Source organism: Palaemon carinicauda, chromosome 44, assembly GCF_036898095.1.
Source record: "Palaemon carinicauda isolate YSFRI2023 chromosome 44, ASM3689809v2, whole genome shotgun sequence".
NCBI lineage: Eukaryota > Metazoa > Arthropoda > Malacostraca > Decapoda > Palaemonidae > Palaemon > Palaemon carinicauda.
In genome coordinates, this window is record NC_090768.1 from 52,755,627 (window position 1) to 52,775,626 (window position 20,000).

Here is a 20,000-nt window from a genome sequence, read left to right on the forward strand (position 1 = left end):
TTACTTTCAAACTAAGCAGACAAGTTTCTTACTTTCAAACTAAGCAGACAAGTTTCTTACTTTCAAACTAAGCAGACAAGTTTCTTACTTTCAAACTAAGCAGACAAGTTTCTTACTTTCAAATTAAGCAGACAAGTTTCTTACTTTCAAACTAAGCAGACAAGTTTCTACTGTATATGTAAATTGAAATCTCAATAAATATGGTCATCGAACCACTATTCAGTCAAAGACAATAAATGAATGAATGATTTTTAGGTTTTCTGGCATCTTGACATCGAGGGTCATTTACGCCGATATCGCTTATCATGAAAAATGAGTAAAAGAATATTCAATTAAAACCATAAAAATTAATGTTATGAAAATTACATAGCATTCAGAAGACAAAGCAAACTATACTTCTCCTGATTACAAAATTCTTTATAGCCAAGTAGAACTTCAAAAGTTCAAACTTGCAGCAAATGTCTTTTTATGTTGAACAGGCTGACATGAGTCTTTTTATAGTTTATAAATGAAATGTTTTGATGTTACAGTTTAAATATTTGAATTGCTCATAATTTCTCATATCGTTTATTCATTTCCTTATTTCCTTTCCACACTGTGTTATTTTTCCTTCTTGAAGCCCTTGGCCTTAGAGCATCTTGCTTTTCCAACTAGGGTTGTAGCTTAGTTATAAAAACAACACCAATAATAATAATAATAATAATAATAATAATAATAATAATAATTATTATTTCTCCATTATAAAAAGGATGGGAATCAACATCATTCTACTATAATATACTTCTAGATTAAAGCTGTTCGATCAGTAACAAAGACCAAGAAACAAAAATAAATGGTATGAATGCAAAAAATAACAAACAAACAAACAAACAAACAATTGGTCCAATTAATAAAAAATCTAATTTCGTTACCTAAATTAAATCACATCCAAACTCATTTACAGAACTCAAAATTTTTGGGTCCTTTCCATTAAAACCCTTTCTTTGTCCATGCAAAAAAAAAAAAAAAAAAAAAAAAAAAAAAATATCATACAATTGGTCCAATTAATAAAAAATCTAATTTCGTTAACTAAATTAAATCACATCTAAAAATCATCTACAGAACTAAGAATTTTAGGGTCATTTCAACTAAAACCCTATGTCAAAACAAGAATAATTACCAGCCATTATATCAAGTAAGACTAATTGAAAATAAATGAACAAACAATGAAACTAAATATATCCTTCACCTGAATAATGATATGGGGGATAAGTTCATTATATAACAGCTACATGTTTAAGAAGTATCTTCAAAACTATTCTGTAGTCTCATAAGCTTCAATCTTTTATGTCACGAAACCACTTCATGTCAGTACATTAGAGAAAGTGGAGTAGGGTGCCATCATTTATTTCTAGTGATCACGTAACGATTGACAGAGAGAGAGAGAGAGAGAGAGAGAGAGAGAGAGAGAGAGAGAGAGAGAGAGAGAGAGAGAGTCATTAAGACTACCACCTTCAGTCAGAAGTGCTTAAAATAGTTCATAAACTTATGTAATTTTTCTTTTTATCTACTTTTTATCAAAGGATATGTGGCTCCTCAACACGTGAGTTTCATCATTATTACTATCATTATCATTATCACTAAGCTACAACCCTGGTTGGGAATGCAGGATGCTACAACCCTGGTTGGGAATGCAGGATACTACAAGCCCAAGGGCTGTAACAGAGAAAGCAGTCCAGTGCAGAAAGGAAACAAAAAAATAAAGTATATATAAGTAGAAAAAATAAAGATCAGTAACAACAATAAAATTGAAAAGAGAATAACATGAAATTATTTGAAGCAAGTTTGAACTTCTCAAGTTCCATCGATTCAACTTGTCACAGTTGGTATAAAACTTCTACAATACAGTGTAGCATGGAGCCATGTGAATGAGAAGCCATGACTGTTATAATTAACTGCATATTTCGTACTACACACAGGATGGTAGAGCCTGGAATGACCTGGATGGTAGGAATTATGAAAAATATCATGCAACATGAAGAAAGAATTAACTGAATGAAGATACCAGAGATTAATATCAAGATCACGAATAAGAAATTTAATAGACTGTAAACTCTGTACAAAACATGAAGATGAGAGTCAACAGCTGAAGACCACCCAGGCGAATGATAATCGAAACTATGGTAGAATGAAAAATTTCAAATATTTCCTCAAAATAGATTGACCACCAAAAACCTAAAAACTTTCACATCCCCGTTTTGTACAATTGACGAAGAAACAGACCGGATGTGTTATTCAAAAGTAAGTAAGTAATCAGGAATCACAAATAGAGCTTTAAAGGAGTTGCCTTGAGTATATCTAAAAAAAAGAGAGACAGCCAATTCAAAGATATGGATGTTGAGGAGCCACTGTCCTTGACCATTTACTATCATATATTGAGTTTGGTCAGGATTCAGCTTCATCCCCCATAAATTGCACCAAACACAAATTTTAGCTAGATCTCTATAAAGGATTCAGCAACCATAGGTCTACATTTAGCAGTTGGAACAGATGCAAAGAGAGTAGCATCATATGTATAAGCAACAAGCTTCTTTTCTAGGACAAACAACATATGCCCATACAGTTGAGTATGAAAAGTAATGGGCACACCAAGTATAACATTCCTGTAGTCACTATGGTGACACTCGGCAATGTTCAATTCATATATCTAATAACTTGATATATTTGGATGAGTTGTCCCCACACGAAAGTCCTTATACAGAAATAAAGTTCATCATAAAATGAACAAGGAAACAATTACCATTGAGGTAGCTTTCAGAACAAGTTTATTTTATAAAAATCTTGGCATTGGAACACTATTTGGAATTCTTCTCTTAATACTATACACTCAAGTCCTTATGTGATGTTTTTCCTACACAACATCTACCTTAATACCAGACTCAAAAGATATAAAAAAAAAACCTATCATCAACGTAAGCAGTTAATACAAATCGTGGTATTGAGCAAAACTTTGGACTAATGACAGTTATCACTCTAAGGTCCACTACCTAGGGAGTAATATTCTAGCAGTCGATTCATTATCACTCTAAGGTCCACTACCTAGGGAGTAATATTCTAGCAGTTGATTCATTATCACTCTAAGGTCCACTACCTAGGGAGTAATATTCTAGCAGTTGATTCAAAGTAACTTCTGAGCTGCTGAGAGGGAATAAGGAGTGTCTTAAAACTCTCAGTACTTCTTACTCTAATGAAAGGTTTCACAAATACTTTCCTTCTCTTTTACTCTAATGAAAGTTTTCACAAATATTTCCCTTCTCTTTAAGTTGATATACCTCACTGTAGATCTTTTCAAGTGATTTTCAAGGGAGAAATCTCAAGTTTCAGAATTCATTGGCAACACTTATGGAGATAAAATCATAACAATTCTGAAAAAAAAAATTGGAAACTAATAGTGGTACATCAAAATGAGTAGCCTAAACCAAAGTGACCAGTCCTATTAGCCGCGAACCAAGAACACGTGGAAAAGTGGGATTTGAAAAACTTATAAGAAAAAAATTAACAAATGAGACATATCAAAACCTGAATATAATAAATCATACAAGAACAAAAAAGCTTCCACCACCCAAAACAGCTCAAGGAAATAGGGATTTGAAAAGGAGATAAAAAGTTAAATATATGAGATTTAGGCTACTTGGCCCTGATATTAAAACGGGGTGAGAAAGAACCAACCCACTCACACAAGCCCAGTAGTGACAGAAATTATGACAAATGCAAGATACAAGCAATCATGAAGTTGGTAATTAGTTAAAAACTTCAATACGCAAACATGAGGACAAGCTCCACTTCCTCACCTGCAGAATGAATAAGACAAAGAAGAGTAACTGACACTGAATGGCCAAAGTGCAACAGCAAACCACCTTCCCCATAGGGCAACAAAATAAAAAATACTCATGTGTATATTGAAAAGAAAAGTGCTATGGCCCACACTATGAAATAAAACCCAAAAGGTGAACTCATGCTACTGCATAGAGGGGCAAAAAATCTAAAGGGAAATCAAACCCAGTGACAAGGAAACGGTACATTTTCAATTCAAAGTCTTCAACATGAGAGTTTCTAAGTCTAAAATGGCCTGCAAGTCATCTAAAATGGAAGTTGGCCAAACAAGAGTTCATGTAACTAAAGAACCTTCTCATAAAAAGTATTGAGGGGACAGATTTAATGTCCTAAATCTACTAACAATCATACTTTGAGTTTTGTTAGGATTTTAGTTGCTCCCCAATTATTTGCACCATGCACTAATTTCAACAAAATCTTTCTTGAAAGATTCAGCGACCACAGGGGGATAGGATTGATGCAAAGATAGTGACATCAACTGAGTATGCAATCTGCTTATCTTCATAGCTAAGTCGCATATCCTATACTGTATATATAATATAAAAAGTAATGAGCCAAGTGCACTACACCGAAGAACACACGCAATGCCAACATATGTAGATATCTGATACAATAATGTGAATATGCAATACAGTACATCATATATATATATATATATATATATATATATATATATATATATATATATATATATATATATATATATATATATATATATATATATATATATATATATATATATATATATACATTATATATATATATAATTACTGTCTACGCCAATCTAGCAAAATCAGACCATTCACATTTTTGGTGTACAGTATACTACCCGATACAATACAGTCAATAAACCATTAAGTACAGTACTGTACTTTTATACAGTATTAGCATCTAAACCAATTTAGTCCAAACAGTCCGTTCACATTTTTGACGTGACAAAGTCTAAACGCACATCGGATAGGATTACAGGAGCTACATCAATAAATAGTCAACACTTGGTACGCTAAGCTAAAATGAGTATACGCTTACACCTGACAGGTTATGGTATACTGGTTAAGGTATGCTAAGTAGACCCAGACTTATCAGTTACTCTATGCTAGCCATACAAATACAAACTTTTAGGATACACTAGGCTAAGACAAAACAGCACAGGCTAGACCTGAGAGGTTATATTAATTTTTCTCTGAAGCTAAGATTCTTTGACTGCCATCAAACGGTAAATATTTATTGTAGCCTACACACCATAATATCAACCAAATTCCTATTTTGCATAAATATGCTAATATTTATTGAGTATTTTAGTTAAATCAAATTTAATTATCTCATTACACCTAGTTTCCTTATGGGAATTAAACACAGTGTAATGAGAGTACCTCTTAAATTACAGTGACCGCTCGTTTATCGCGGTAGATAGGTCCCAGACCCGGCCGCGATAGGTGAAAATCCGCGAAGTAGTGACACCATATTTACCTATTTATTTAACATGTATATTCAGACTTTTAAAACCTTCCCTTGTTCGTAGTACTGTTAACAAACTACCCTTTATTGTACAGAACACTTAATGCATGTACTACAGTACCCTAAACTAAAACTGGCACAAATATTAAAGGCGATTTTATATCATGCGTTTCCTAAACACGCCAAAAAGCACGATAAAAAATGGCAACCAATGTTTTGTTTACGTTTCTCTGATCATAATGAAGAAACAAACACATTTACTGTACACATCTGTGTATAGGTTAGTTTTTGCATCGATTATATTGATTATTCAGTACAGTATGTTGATTTTGTTATTACCAATATGTATATATATATGGGTTACGAAAAAAATCCGCGATGGTCGAACCGCGAAGTAGCGAGGGTTCACTGTACTGACATTTTTACTTTTAACATTTTTGAAGCTATAACCACGGTACAGAGGTCTTTTTTTTTTATAATTCCATAAAGTTTTAATTACAATGACTTCTTTACTGTTGCTCTTCTTTATACTGTTTACTGACAGACTCATTTCTAATACTAACAGGTATTGCCTCACACATGACATAGCAGCACTATTGCATACAGCACATGCAAGTAGAGTACTACATAACATCTTCAAGATTATTTGTTTTCTATATTACGAATACAATATACCTTATACTCCAAAAGCATAAACAAAACTTGAGCAACAGTGTCACTCTAATGGGTTCAGGAGTTCTGGGATGCAATCACTCTGATGTAGTATTGAAAAAGCTCTGCCATTTCTTACGTTATGCCCAAAGCTAAGAAATGAAGTATGCGTTGATATGCATCGAGTGATTTCATAGTTTTCAGGGTAAAACATGATCATATCGGGTAGTTTTATGTATAATTGTAATCAATTTACATTCATAAAAGCTTTGTTAATTATTTAAGGGAAACCTCCAAATGCCAATTTGGGGAAACACCAGCGAGTAACTATTCCTTTACCCGACCCTTCCCCATCGGCCAGAACCTTCCTACGTAAAGTTAAGCCACTGTATATCCCCGTGCTCTCACTTCTAGCTTTCTGTCTCCTCAACAACACCGCCCAACACTTCCCCCCAAAATTGATGAGATCTCTGGCATCATTATTAAACTATCATTAAACTGATGTCCTACTGTAAAGAGTTAATTAACCATTTACAATGAAAAGGAATAAAAACAATTGTCAGACTCACACTATAAACTGTCAGAAAATACCAATTTCATCATATCCAAATGTCATGGAAAAAATTTATCAAACTTTAGACACTTTTATTCTATGCTAAATTCTTCAATTAAGATTAACAATTAAAAGGAAGATGTGCTGAACTCATCCTTACTTCATATCATATTATAAGGTAATTTTCTCTAATTTATCTCAATGTTAACGCTCCCGTCTTATTTCTTTCGCACGCTGTTCTTTTAATGAGTTTATGAAGACATGTCTTGAGTAAAAACATGTGAATAATCTGACCAATTAAGTCTGTTTTCTCTTATTTTAAAGTTTGCGCATATTCCAGATTCCTCCTAATTTTTCTTCAAGCAATGACAACAAAGCAAAACACTTGTGAAAAGTAAAAAATCTAAATTCTTATAAATCACGCAGCATTACTTTACTTACAAATAAATGCAGTATTATAAAAAAAAAAAAAGGTTACACATGTTTCCGTGTGTGGAATTTCTGAAAATCTAAAACAACGCTAATGACCGAGGCAACTTCACTCACCTAGCTAACAAAACCGATAGAACCCAAGCTAATAATTTGAACCTCCGCAACAACCAGAAATATACTTATTTACTGAACAGTTTTTGACAATTTGTGAGCTTCACAGTTATGGTGGGGCGCAACATCCTAGGTCGGGTTAGGTTAGGATGGAATCCTATATTTTACAAGAAATTTAAGACACTGTGCCAGGGTGAGCGAGGGGAAGAGCTAGGTAAAAGCTTACAGCAGTTGTGCAAGCAGCACAAGTTAAAATGTTAACCTAATGAAAAAATACCTTGGGAAAAAAGGGATTCATCTTTTAAAAGTTATGTGAGCATATATCTTTTTAGCTTGCTACAGTACATTTTAGGTAGTCAATAATACAATAGTTTCATGTATGACATTTGTTGTTAAGTCTGCTACTGAAGTGGAAATAGAACAAAAAAAAAAAAAAAAAAAACTTCATAATCAGTGGTACTATTCTACTACACACGTAGGCCTTTCGCAAAATTTTGAACAATTTCAATTTCATAATACACTACCAATATTTTTAATATTTGACATATCCTTCAATCCACACAAATATAAATCATAGCTATTTCAGAATAAATAAATCTGATAAATTTCTGAAATTGTGAAATAATGATAACTGGGCAGCCTTTACTGACTTGTATTGTTAATACAAGCAGTATGTTACGCAATAATCATTTGAACCAGCACATCAAGCAAAACTCTACATACGAGAATAAAATTACCACTGTAAAATATTAAGTTGGTAGTGGGGAGTTTATGGGCTATCCTATGTTGGGTTAGGTTAGGACTGACTCCAATATTTTACTCTTTTATAGCCCTCTGGTCAGATAAGGTGGAGGAATCTGAGTAATTATTAGCTTACAATAGTTGTCGGCTCCACAGTTCCACATACGTCAAACAGCTCACGTAATCCAAAATGCCATAAAATAAAAGATACCGTATATTTCCGCATTTAAGACGACCCTATATTCCAATATTTAACCATTAAAAATGGGGGGTCATCTTATACTACCGTTATAAAAATCACACCTTGAATTCTATGTCTGGTTTATCAGTAGGCTAGCCTAGGTTGAGGTGCGATAACCACCGACACACATGAAATGATTTACATTAATATATAAATGTATAATGAAAGTAATGAAACAATTTTTACCGTATATATTATTGGCATATCTACAAAAAGGGCATAAATGATAAATTCGAGGAATAATTCCAACTTTTAACCATACGAGCACAGCTGAGAAAATGTAAACATCGAGTATTGGTAGCGTTGTTAGCAACTTTTTCTCTCGCTAACCTTTCAGTAATTTTAATGCTAGTGTTAATTACAATAGTAATAACATATCGGATATCATATTAATTTGTTAAAAAATTATTATTTTTAGCTGTAAATAACAATTCTGGATTACAAACGGTACAATCTTTATTTCTCAATTAAAAATTACGGTACATTACAGTATTGCATTTAAAACCTAAAAATTGGTAAAACTTTATTTCCAATCAATATTAAACATCAAACCTGCGACATGTATAAATCTAACACCACTAAAACTCCTCACAGTTATCACTGTCTGTTTCGAAAAGCTGTTCGAACATATCACGAGATTTATCATATACGCCATCATCGTAAGGATTCCAGTCCGGTTCCAGTGAGTCGACTTTGGCTTCGTCGTCGCATTCGTACAATAAATCGTCACTGCCATCCATGGCATTTGAGATCCCATATTTTTAAAATTATTTTAAGACACTTTCCACCTTTACATTATTATATGCTTTTATAACAACCTCGCAAAGAACATCAAAGAACATAAAAGAAGAAGAAAAAAGAGGAGGAACGGGCATTTCCTACGTGAGCAGCTGATGAGCGTAAACAAAACAATGCAGGCTAGGCGACGCGTGTTCTAGGAAAACAATACAGTAAAGGATTTGTTTTGGTATTTCATTTATTTTTAATTTATTAGGATACAGTAAGTAATATCATAATCTTTACATAACCTATATTTCATAATATATCTGGTGTTGTAAAAGCTAGCCTAGGCTATACACAAATGGTTTTATGATTGAGCAGTCGTCTTATACTACCGATAGGAGATAAATTCATAAAAATTTGCTAAAATTTTGTACCTCGTCTTAAATGAAGGTCGCCTTATACGCAGAAATATACGGTATTTAGCAAAGAAAGATCTATGCAAGCAAAGAGAGTTTCTAAAGTAAATTATATTTCTAGGAATCGAATACAGTATCAAAATAATTGTTCTCAGTCATTTTTCGAGCAACATTACCCAAAATCATGCCAATAAATTAATATTCGACATGCTTCAGCCACCTCAATAACTTAGAATGCATCCCAAAGTAATTTACCCTGCTACAGTAATGTACCTTCACCTAACCTGACTTAGGACACTGTGTCCTCACCTCGCCAATAGGGCGACGAACCCCTTCTCCTTAACCTGACCTAGTACACACTCCAAGAGTCAACCTTCAGCCAAGGCAACATAACATCCACACTAAAACTTACCTATTCATGAGTGGGAGTAACGTCTTGAGCGGAAATTGCCCGTGACACAGGTTCCTTTTACCTCCCATCAATTTACACAAATAGCAAGTTTTATTCATTCCATGTTTTCAGTAGATTCTGGTATTAAAAAGTTTATATATTTTGTATGCTTAGTGTAATTTATCAATTGTAGTGTAATTTATCACAATTGGTGTTAAAATATTGTGAAAAATTACAAAATTATGTGGCGCGCATCCGAAAACAAGCCCCTGTCTTTGACTTCAGCAGGGGTTTTTATCAAATTTAGACTTACCATCCCAATACTTTATAATCTCCTTCTTAGTTAACATTATTTATTAACAAAACCTATACAAGGGAAAAAATTTAGGTTAGTAAATAAGTTTCGATTCACATTACTGAAAATGGTATTTACTTGAAAACAATGATGCTATTCAGACAAAATATTGCCTACCAACCAGCTATTAGGAAACTTTTCCAAGCTAAAAGGGTATCTCTGTGAGCGAGTGCAAATCTGCCTCATTAAAAAAAATTGTGTATAGGTTATGTTAGGTTAGATGGTACGCCGATACGGTAGTTGCTTCTAACATATTGCTAAATTTCTATTGTGACTGACGCCTATCAAATGTACCTCTAATGCTTTTGTCAGTAGGATTGTAGCTTCAATAGTAATAATACAGTAGAAGTAATCTGAAATTCAATTACTTAGATTCCTCCCACTTGAAGACAGGATTATAGGTTTCCTGAAGTTCCTTATAATTATGATAAACATAAAAAATGAAGGGTAAACAGCGCATGAAAGCTAAACAGCTCAGGAAGGCTAAAACAGAGCAGGAAGGCTGAACAGCGCATGGACTAAACAGCGCAGGAAGAATAAAAAATGCATAAAGGGTAAACCGCGCATGTAGACTAAATAGGGCACGATAGGTAAACAGCGGATAAAAGCTAAAGAGCACATGTAGGCTATAGAGCACAAGAAAGTAAGCATGACGACTAAACAACCCAAGAAGGCTAAACATATAGGATAAACAGCGCATGAAGACTAAACAGCGCATGTAGGCTAAACAGCGCATGTAGGTTATACAGCGCATGAAGGATAAACAGCGCATGAAGACTAAACAGCACATGAAGGCTAAACAGCACATAAAGGCTATACAGCGCATGAAGGCTATACAGCGCATGAAGGCTAAACAGCGCATGAGAGCTAAAGAGCAAGTAGACTAAACTACGCATGAAGGCTAAACTGCGCATGAAGACTAAACAGCGCTTGTAACCTAAACAGCGCATGAAGGCTATACAGCGCATGAAGACTAAACAGCTAAACAACGCATGAAGGCTAAACAGCACATGAAGGCTATACAGCGTATGAACGCTAAACAGCGTATGTAGGCTAAACAGCCCATGAAGGCTATACAGCGCACGAAGAATAATCAGCGCATGAAGACTAAACAGCACATGTAGGCTAAACATTGGATGAAGGCTAAAGTGCGCATGAAGGCTAAACAGCGCATGAAGGTCAAACAGCACATGAAGGCCAAACAGCGCATGAAGGCCAAACAGCACATGAAGGCCAAACAGCACAGATAGGTTAAACAGCGCATGAAGGCCATGCAGGGCATGAAGGCCAAACTGCTCGTGAAGGCTAAACAACGCATGAAGGCTAAACTGCTCATGAAAGCTAAACTGCTCATGAAGGCTAAACTGCTCATGAAGGTTAAACTGCGCATGAAGGCTAAACTGCTCATGAAGGCTAAACTGCGCATGAAGGCTAAACTGCGCATGAAGGCTAAACTGCTCATGAAGGCTAAACTGCGCATGAAGGCTAAACAGCGCATGAAGGCCAAACAGCACATGAAGGCCAAACAGCACATAGAGGTTAAACAGCGCATGAAGGCCATACAGGGCATGAAGGCCAAACTGCTCGTGAAGGCTAAACAACGCATGAAGGCTTAACTGCTCATGAAGGCTAAACTGCGCATGAAGACTAAACTGTTCATGAAGGCTAAACTGCGCATGAAGGCTAAACTGCTCATGAAGGCTAAACTGCGCATGAAGGCTAAACAGCGCATGAAGGCCAAACAGCACATGAAGGCCAAACAGCACATAGAGGTTAAACAGCGCATGAAGGCTAAACAGCGCATGAAGGCTAAACAGCGCATGAAGGCCAAACAGCGCATGAAGGCCAAACAGCACATGAAGGCCAAACCGCACATAGAGGTTAAACAGCGCATGAAGGCCATACAGGGCATGAAGGCCAAACTGCTCGTGAAGGCTACACTGCGCATGAAGGCTAAACTGCGCATGAAGGCTGAACTGCGCATGAAGGCTAAACTGCTCATGAAGGCTAAACTGCGCATGAAGGCTAAACAGCGCATGAAGGCCAAACAGCACATGAAGGCTAAACAGCGCATGAAGGCCAAACAACACATGCAAGCCAAACAGCACATAGAGATTAAACAGCGCATGAAGGCCATACAGGGCATGAAGGCCAAACTGCTCGTGAAGGCTAAACAGAGCATGAAGGCTATACAGTGCATGAAGGCTAAACTGGTCATGAAGGCTAAACTGCTCCTGAAGGCTAAACTGCGCATGAAGGCTAAACTGCGCATGAAGGCTAAACAGATCATGAAGTCCATACAGGGCATGAAGGCCAAACTGCTCGTGAAGGCTAAACAGCGCATGAAGGCTATACAGTGCATGAAGGCTAAACTGCTCATGAAGGCAAAACTGCGCACGAAGGCTAAACTGTTCATGAAGGCTAAACTACTCATGAAGGCCATACAGGGCATGAAGGCCAAACTGCTCGTGAAGGCTAGACTGCGCATGAGGGCTATACAGCGCATGAAGGCTAGACTGCGCATGGAGGCTAAACTGCTCATGAAGGCTAAACTACGCATAAGGCTAAACTGCTCGTGAAGGCTAAACTGCATATGAAGGCTAAACTGCTCATGAAGGCTAAACTCTGCATGAAGGCCAAACTGCTCGTGAAGGCTAGTCAGCGCATGAAGGCTATACAGCGCATGAAGGGTAAACTGCGCATGAAGGCTAAACTGCTCATGAAGGCTATACAGCGCATGAAGGGTAAACTGCTTATGAAGGCTAAACTGCGCATGAAGGCTAAACTGCTCATGAAGGCTAAACTGCGCATGAAGGCTAAACTGCGCATGAAGGCTAAACTGCTCATGAAGGCTAAACTGCGCATGAAGGCTAAACTGCTCATGAAGGCTAAACTGCTCATGAAGGCTAAACTGCACATGAAGGCTAAACTGCTCATGAAGGCTAAACTGCTCATGAAGGCTAAACTATGCATGAAGGCCAAACAGCACATGAAGGCTATACATGGTCTGAAGGCTATACAGGGCATGAAGGCCTAACATCGCATGAAGGCTGAACTGCTCATGAAAGCTAAACTGCTCATGAAAGCTAAACTGCTCCTGAAGGCTAAACTGCTCATGAAAGCTAAACTGCTCCTGAAGGCTAAACTGCTCATGAAAGCTAAACTGCTCATGAAGGCTAAACTGCGCATGAAGGATAAACAGCACATGAAGGCTGAACAGCGCATGAAAGCTAAGTAACGCATGAAGGCTAATCTGTGCATGAAGGCTAAACTGCTCATGAAGGCTAAACTGCTCATGAAGGCTAAACTGCGCATTACGGCTAAACAGCGCATGAAGGATAAACAGCACATGAAGGCTAAACAGCGCATGAAGGATAAACAGCACATGAAGGGTAAACAGCGCATGAAGGATAAACAGCGCATGAAGGCTAAACAGCACATGAAGACTAAACAGCGCATGAAGGATAAACAGCACATGAAGGCTAAACAGCGCATGAAGGATAAACAGCACATGAAGGCTAAACAGCGCATGAAGGATAAACAGCACATGAAGGCTAAGCAGCGCATGAAGGATAAACAGCACATGAAGGCTAAGCAGCGCATGAATGCTAAGTAACGCATGCAGGCTAAACAGCGCATGGATACTAAACTGCACAAGTAGGAGAAACAGCGCCAATGACCAAATGGTACAATGATGCAAAAAAAAAAGAAAAATAAATATAGACGACGGATTGGTGGCAACGGAACGCACCCCCGAAAATGACAAATTGACGCTGACGCAATGCCCCCAACGAGTGACGCTCCCAGCTTTATACATAAAAATTTATGCTGTATATATATATATATATATATATATATATATATATATATATATATATATATATATATATATATATATATATATATATATATATACATATATATATATATATATATATATATATATATATATATATATATATATATATATATATATATATATATATATATATATATAAAACACACACTCGTTCCATACAGGGATTACAGATATATATAGAGGTTTGTATTATCAGTAGTAATGATGAACAACTTATTAGAAACGCAAATTAAAAAACTAGAATTGCAAGGTTCAATTAACTCTTTTACCCCAAAGGACGTACTGGTACGTTTCACAAAACTCATCCCTTTGCCCCCTTGGACGTACCGGTACGTCCTTGCAAAAAACTGCTATTTAAATTTTTTTTGCATATTTTTGATAATTTTTTGAGAAACTTCAGGCATTTTCCTAGAGAATGAGACCAACCTTACCTCGCTATGACAAAAATTAAGGCTGTTAGACCAATTTAAAAAAAAATATACTACAAAATGTGCTTGAAAAAAAAAATAACCCCTCAGGGTTAAGGGTTGGAAATTTCCAAATAGTCAGGGGGTAAAAGGGTTAACTGGCAAGAAATTCATTCATCACAAATCTACTAAAGCGAGTGAAGGCTAAACAGCACACGAAAGCTAAACTGCGCATGAAGGCTAAACTGCGCATGAAGGCTAAACTGCGCATGATGGGTAAACTGCGCATGAAGGCTAAACTGCGCATGAAAACTAAACTGCGCATGAAGGCTAAACTGCGCATGAAAACTAAACTGCGCATGAAGGCTAAACTGCGCATGAAGGCTAAACTGCGCATGATGGGTAAACTGCGCATGAAGGCTAAACTGCGCATGAAAACTAAACTGCGCATGAAGGCTAAACTGCGCATGAAGGCTAAACTGCGCATGATGGGTAAACTGCGCATGAAGGCTAAACTGCGCATGAAAACTAAACTGCGCATGAAGGCTAAACTGCGCATGAAGGCTAAACTGCGCATGATGGGTAAACTGCGCATGAAGGCTAAACTGCGCATGAAAACTAAACTGCGCATGAAGGCTAAACTGCGCATGAAGGCTAAACTGCGCATGAAAACTAAACTGCGCATGAAGGCTAAACTGCGCATGAAAACTAAACTGCGCATGAAGGCTAAACTGCGCATGAAGGCTAAACTGCGCATGAAAACTAAACTGTGCATGAAGGCTAAACTGCGCATGAAGGCTAAACTGCGAATGATGGGTAAACTGCGCATGAAGGCTAAACTGCGCATGAAGGCTAAACTGCGCATGAAGGCTAAACTGCGCATGAAGGTTAAACTGCGCATGAAGGCTAAACAACGCATAAAGGCCAAACAGCGCACGAAGGCTAAACTGCGCATGAAGGCTAAACTGCGAATGATGGGTAAACTGCGCATGAAAACTAAACTGCGCATGAAGGCTAAACTGCGCATGAAGGTTAAACTGAGCATGAAGGCTAAACTGCGCATGAAGGCTAAACTGCGCATGAAGGTTAAACTGCGCATGAAGGCTAAACAACGCATAAAGGCCAAACAGCGCACGAAGGCTAAACTGCGCATGAAGGCTAAACTGCATATGAAGGCTAAACTGCGCATGATGGGTACACTGCGCATGAAGGCTAAACTGCGCATGAAGGCTAAACTGCGCATGAAGGCTAAACTGCGCATGAAGGCTAAACTGCTCATGAAGGCTAAACTGCTCATGAAGGCTAAACAGTGCATGAAAGCTAAATATCGCATGAAGGCTAAACTGCGCATGAAGGCTAAACAGTGCATGAAAGCTAAATAGCGCATGAAGGCTAAACTGCGCATGAAGGCTAAACTGCGCATGAAGACTAAACTGCGCATGAAGGCTAAACTGCGCATGAAGGCTAAACTGCGCATGAAGGCTAAACTGCGCATGAAGGCTAAACAGCACATGAAGGCTATTCAGGGCATGAAGGCTAAACAACGCATAAAGGCCAAACAGCGCACGAAGGCTAAACATCGCATGAAGACTAAACTGCGCATGAAGACTAAACTGCGCATGAAGACTAAACTGCGCATGAAGGCTAAACAGTGCATGAAAGCTAAATAACGCATGAAAGCTAAACAGAGATGTAGGAGAAACAGCACCAATGACGGAATGGTACATTGATGCAAAAAAAAAAAAAAATAGACAACGGAAATGACAAATTGACGCCGACGCAATGCCCCCAAACGAGCGACGCGCCCAGCTTTATATATAAAAAATATATGCTCTGTACACACACACATATATATATATATATATATATATATATATATATATATATATATATATATATATATATATATATATATATATATATAAAACACACACTTGTTCCAAACAGGGATACAGATATATATATAGGTTTGTATCATCAGTAGTAATGATGAAGAACTTAGAAATGCAAAACAGACAACTAGAATTGCAAGGTTTAAATAATTGGCAAGAAATTCCTTCATCGCAAATCTACTAAACGGTACCCTAAGTGTTTCATCACCATTAAGGTATCCCCATGATAGCTAACACTTTTAAGGAAATATGGTAATTTTATAGATATATCTCGCTAATTATTACAAAAGAATTTAATTTTCAAATAAAATAGGATATTTCCTATTGGCAAAAAATACTTTTTATCAGAAAATGTTGTCCTGACCGGAACAATAGTAAAACCCGAAGAACTAGGCCTAGGCCTAGGACTACTGGGCATACCCATTTTACACGATTTAATCATCCCCACCAAAGAAACCCATTTCCTAAAGTTGCATGCCAGATTTTAAAAGTTAAATCTAACCTAATAGAAGAGCCGGCTACCAACAGGACATTATTTTAACCTAAAGAACCGGCTTTTGACCGGCCACCAACGTCACCAACATCTACCTAGTTTGCATTATAATTAAATCCCATTATACTTACCGTCATTTCTAGGCAATCAAGTTTTTTGGTAGATATCAAACGTTCCATTTACACGCGAAAATTTCCCTCAGGGATTAACACAATTACGAAAGTACACTAAAATAGAAAAAAACTAAAATCCGACCGGCGATTTTCAACGTTTTGAAAATGTCCTTGCCGCTTTGGTTTCCTCAAATTCCCACGTAGGGCACAGATTTTCCCATGAAAATCCCACGAAATAAGCTGAAAATCCCACATATTTTTTCCACAAAAATGCGATTCTACAATGAATTTCAAAATGATCATTTTACACATGCAGCAAAATACTTTCAAATAAGAAATGACACAAATATTGGAATATTTTTTTGTGTAGAATGAAAACAGAAAATATATATAAAAAATAAAACGTATGATTTTTCAATTCGATTATGCCAAAGATTCACGAAATTTGGAATACTGCTTATAGTAAACGGTATCAACAGAATTAGAATAAAAAGATTCTTCCTAAAATAATTGTTGTAGTGACAACTTCTTTTTAAAAAAGTACTGTATACTCTATAAGATAATATTTATCACTTATAAATCTCTATTTTATTCCATTTTAAGACTCGAGAGATATAATTTCTTCTTCTTCATCTGCTGTAAGTAGGCCTACCGGTACTTTCTGTTCCTTTAGCATTAAATTTTGAGATCATGTCCTTATGGGGTGAAAAATTTATACATATCAAATTCTGGCGTGACAAAACCATATCTAATTTGTAGGATAGCTTCAACCGACCTTACCTGAAATCGATTTCTTAATTTAGAACTTATATTCATTTGTGGAAATATTCTCTCCACTGATGCATTAGAAAAAGGCTGAGAAAGGGAAGCTAAAGCAAGAGATGAAACATATGGATATTTCTGCTCACCAGCAGAGTTTTATTTCTCTCGAACCTCTGCCCAAAAAACTAACATAGTCCTTTAAACAAGAGCTAGACCAATGATCTAAATGAATTACATTCCATTCGTTTTCTAAACTATTCATGTCTGTAAATGTATTCTCTTACATGCAAATGACACTAACATATCTTTCACTTGTGATGTGGCAACTGCTGGATGTAATTTCTTGAGTAATAAAAGTGTCTCAACATTACTAAGCAACCTGAGCTAAATGAATTACATTCCATTCGTTTTCTAAACTATCCATGTCTGTAAATGTATTCTCGTACTTACATGCAATTGACAAAATGCTTGTGATGTGGCAACTACTGGATGTAATTTTTTGAGTAATGAGTGTCTCAACATTACTAGGCAACCTGAACTGCACCTGATTTAAAAGGTCCAATACAAAGGCCTTGCAACGTTCTTTTACATAAGAAATTTTGATTTATCATTCGAAGAACATTCAGCTGCATGATTAGTAAATTCATAACCAAAATTGATGAAATTAAGTGATAGAATGTAACACTGAAACTCAAGCTTGTGGAGATTTTCCTTACGGCACTTAGATAAATATAGGCCTACAGCACTTAGATAAATATAGGCCTACAGCACTTAGATAAATATAGGCCTACAGGCTCCACAACTATTTGCATCAAGTTTCGACACAGGTAGAATGAAAACAGAAAATACATGAAAAAAAATAAATAAATCGTATGATTTTTCAATTCGATTCTGCAAAAGATTCACGAAATTTGGAATATTGTTTATAGTATACGGCATCAACAGAAATAGAATAAAAAGATTCTTCCTAAAATAGGTAGGTCTAGTAACATCCACATACTGACTGACCCTGAAATAGCTTGTTCACTCTAGCCACGTCCCTCAGGGTTTTACGAACAAAGCAGATATAGTTTATTTTAGGGATTTTTGTATGCAAGACTGAGTTGTTTAGATGTATGGCAACGCTCATTTGTTGCAGACAATTCAAAGTGATGGTTAAGGGTATCCCACTGATAAAATATGACATTTATTGCCTCCAACCGAGACAACCAACTGGTAGGCCTATTAGCTAAACCTGGAATTTTCTTAGGCGTACAGTTTTCTAAAACATTATATAAATCAGCATATATTCGCATTCTTTTTGGACTATTTAATTGGAAAACCATGTGTGTCTCTTTATCTATGAAATCAAGAATTGTTGGCAGTCTTTCACAAGGCTTACTTGCTGCTAAATGAAGAGAATGACAAATGCATCTTATAACATTTATATTAGGATTGTCTTTCTATAATAATGTTATGAGAGAGTGAGTTTGACCAACCATAGCCCTTGCACCGTCAGTACCTGCCCCTATCACTTTATATACATCTAAATTATCCTCCTTTTAAGCAATATTTAGCAGTTGCATCTTTAAGGGGAACAAGAAGGTAAAATGTATCAACTATGCATCCTTTGCTGGGACTATAATGCGTCTTAGGACATTTCGGACCTTACGGTAAGTATCAATGGATTATGCCCTGCCCTATAACTTCCTGTTTACTGGTTAAGCTTCCTATAGGATATGTTGTCATTGATCTTTCTACGTTGGTTAACAGATAAATTGTATATTAATAAGTCTGTTTCCAGCCCAACACGATTTTAGTGTGATATTTATAATTTAACTGTAATTTGATATCTCTCCACAAAATAATCCCACAAAACTAGTTTTAAAAAAGTACTCCCACAAAAGGTCCCACAAAAGATCCCACAAAAGGCCATTTCTCCCACGTTTTTGTGGGAATTTTTCATGAAATGCTTAAAGCGAGGGTGTACATCTTTTGAATATTGTAATATTAGTTTGCACAAGCTAGGGCACTACAATTTCAAACCAATATTTTAATTAATATTAATAATACTATTTATTATATATAATAATTTTAAAACTTTTTAATCTTGAATTAAAAACATTCATTCCCCCATGTAAGCTCTTTTATTTATTAGTAAAATGCAGAGCCCAAATTAAGTTGCCATCTTATGTTTTTCTCGTGATAAACGCTTGGAAACTCAAGCATGGGTATACATCTTTTTAATATAATAATATTGGTTTTCGTAAGCTGGAAGGCTGCATTATCAAAAGAAAAAAATAATAATTAATCCATATTATTTATTAATACACTATAACTTCATAACCTTGGAATATTCTAATATTAAAATTTTTTTTCTCATATAAACTTTTTTATTTGTCATAAAAGATGCCATACCAAGGTTTCATCTTATGTTTTTCTACATTATCAAAAAAAAAAAAAAATAATAATAATCAATTCATATTATTTATTTATACATGATAACTTCATAACCTTGGAATATTCTACTATTGAAACATTTTTTCCTCA

At 36.0% G+C, this 20,000-nt stretch overlaps 1 long non-coding RNA gene across 1 annotated transcript in view; it reads right to left on the reverse strand.

Annotated features, from left to right (window-relative positions):
• The window catches only part of LOC137634538 (uncharacterized), a 326,748-nt gene extending 309,870 nt beyond the window's left edge, over positions 1–16,878 (reverse strand). Inside the window, exon 1 of the long non-coding RNA XR_011042524.1 lies at positions 16,728–16,878. This is a non-coding gene — a long non-coding RNA (uncharacterized lncRNA). The remainder of the gene's footprint in view (positions 1–16,727) is intronic.
• Between the last annotated feature and the right edge of the window lie 3,122 nt (positions 16,879–20,000).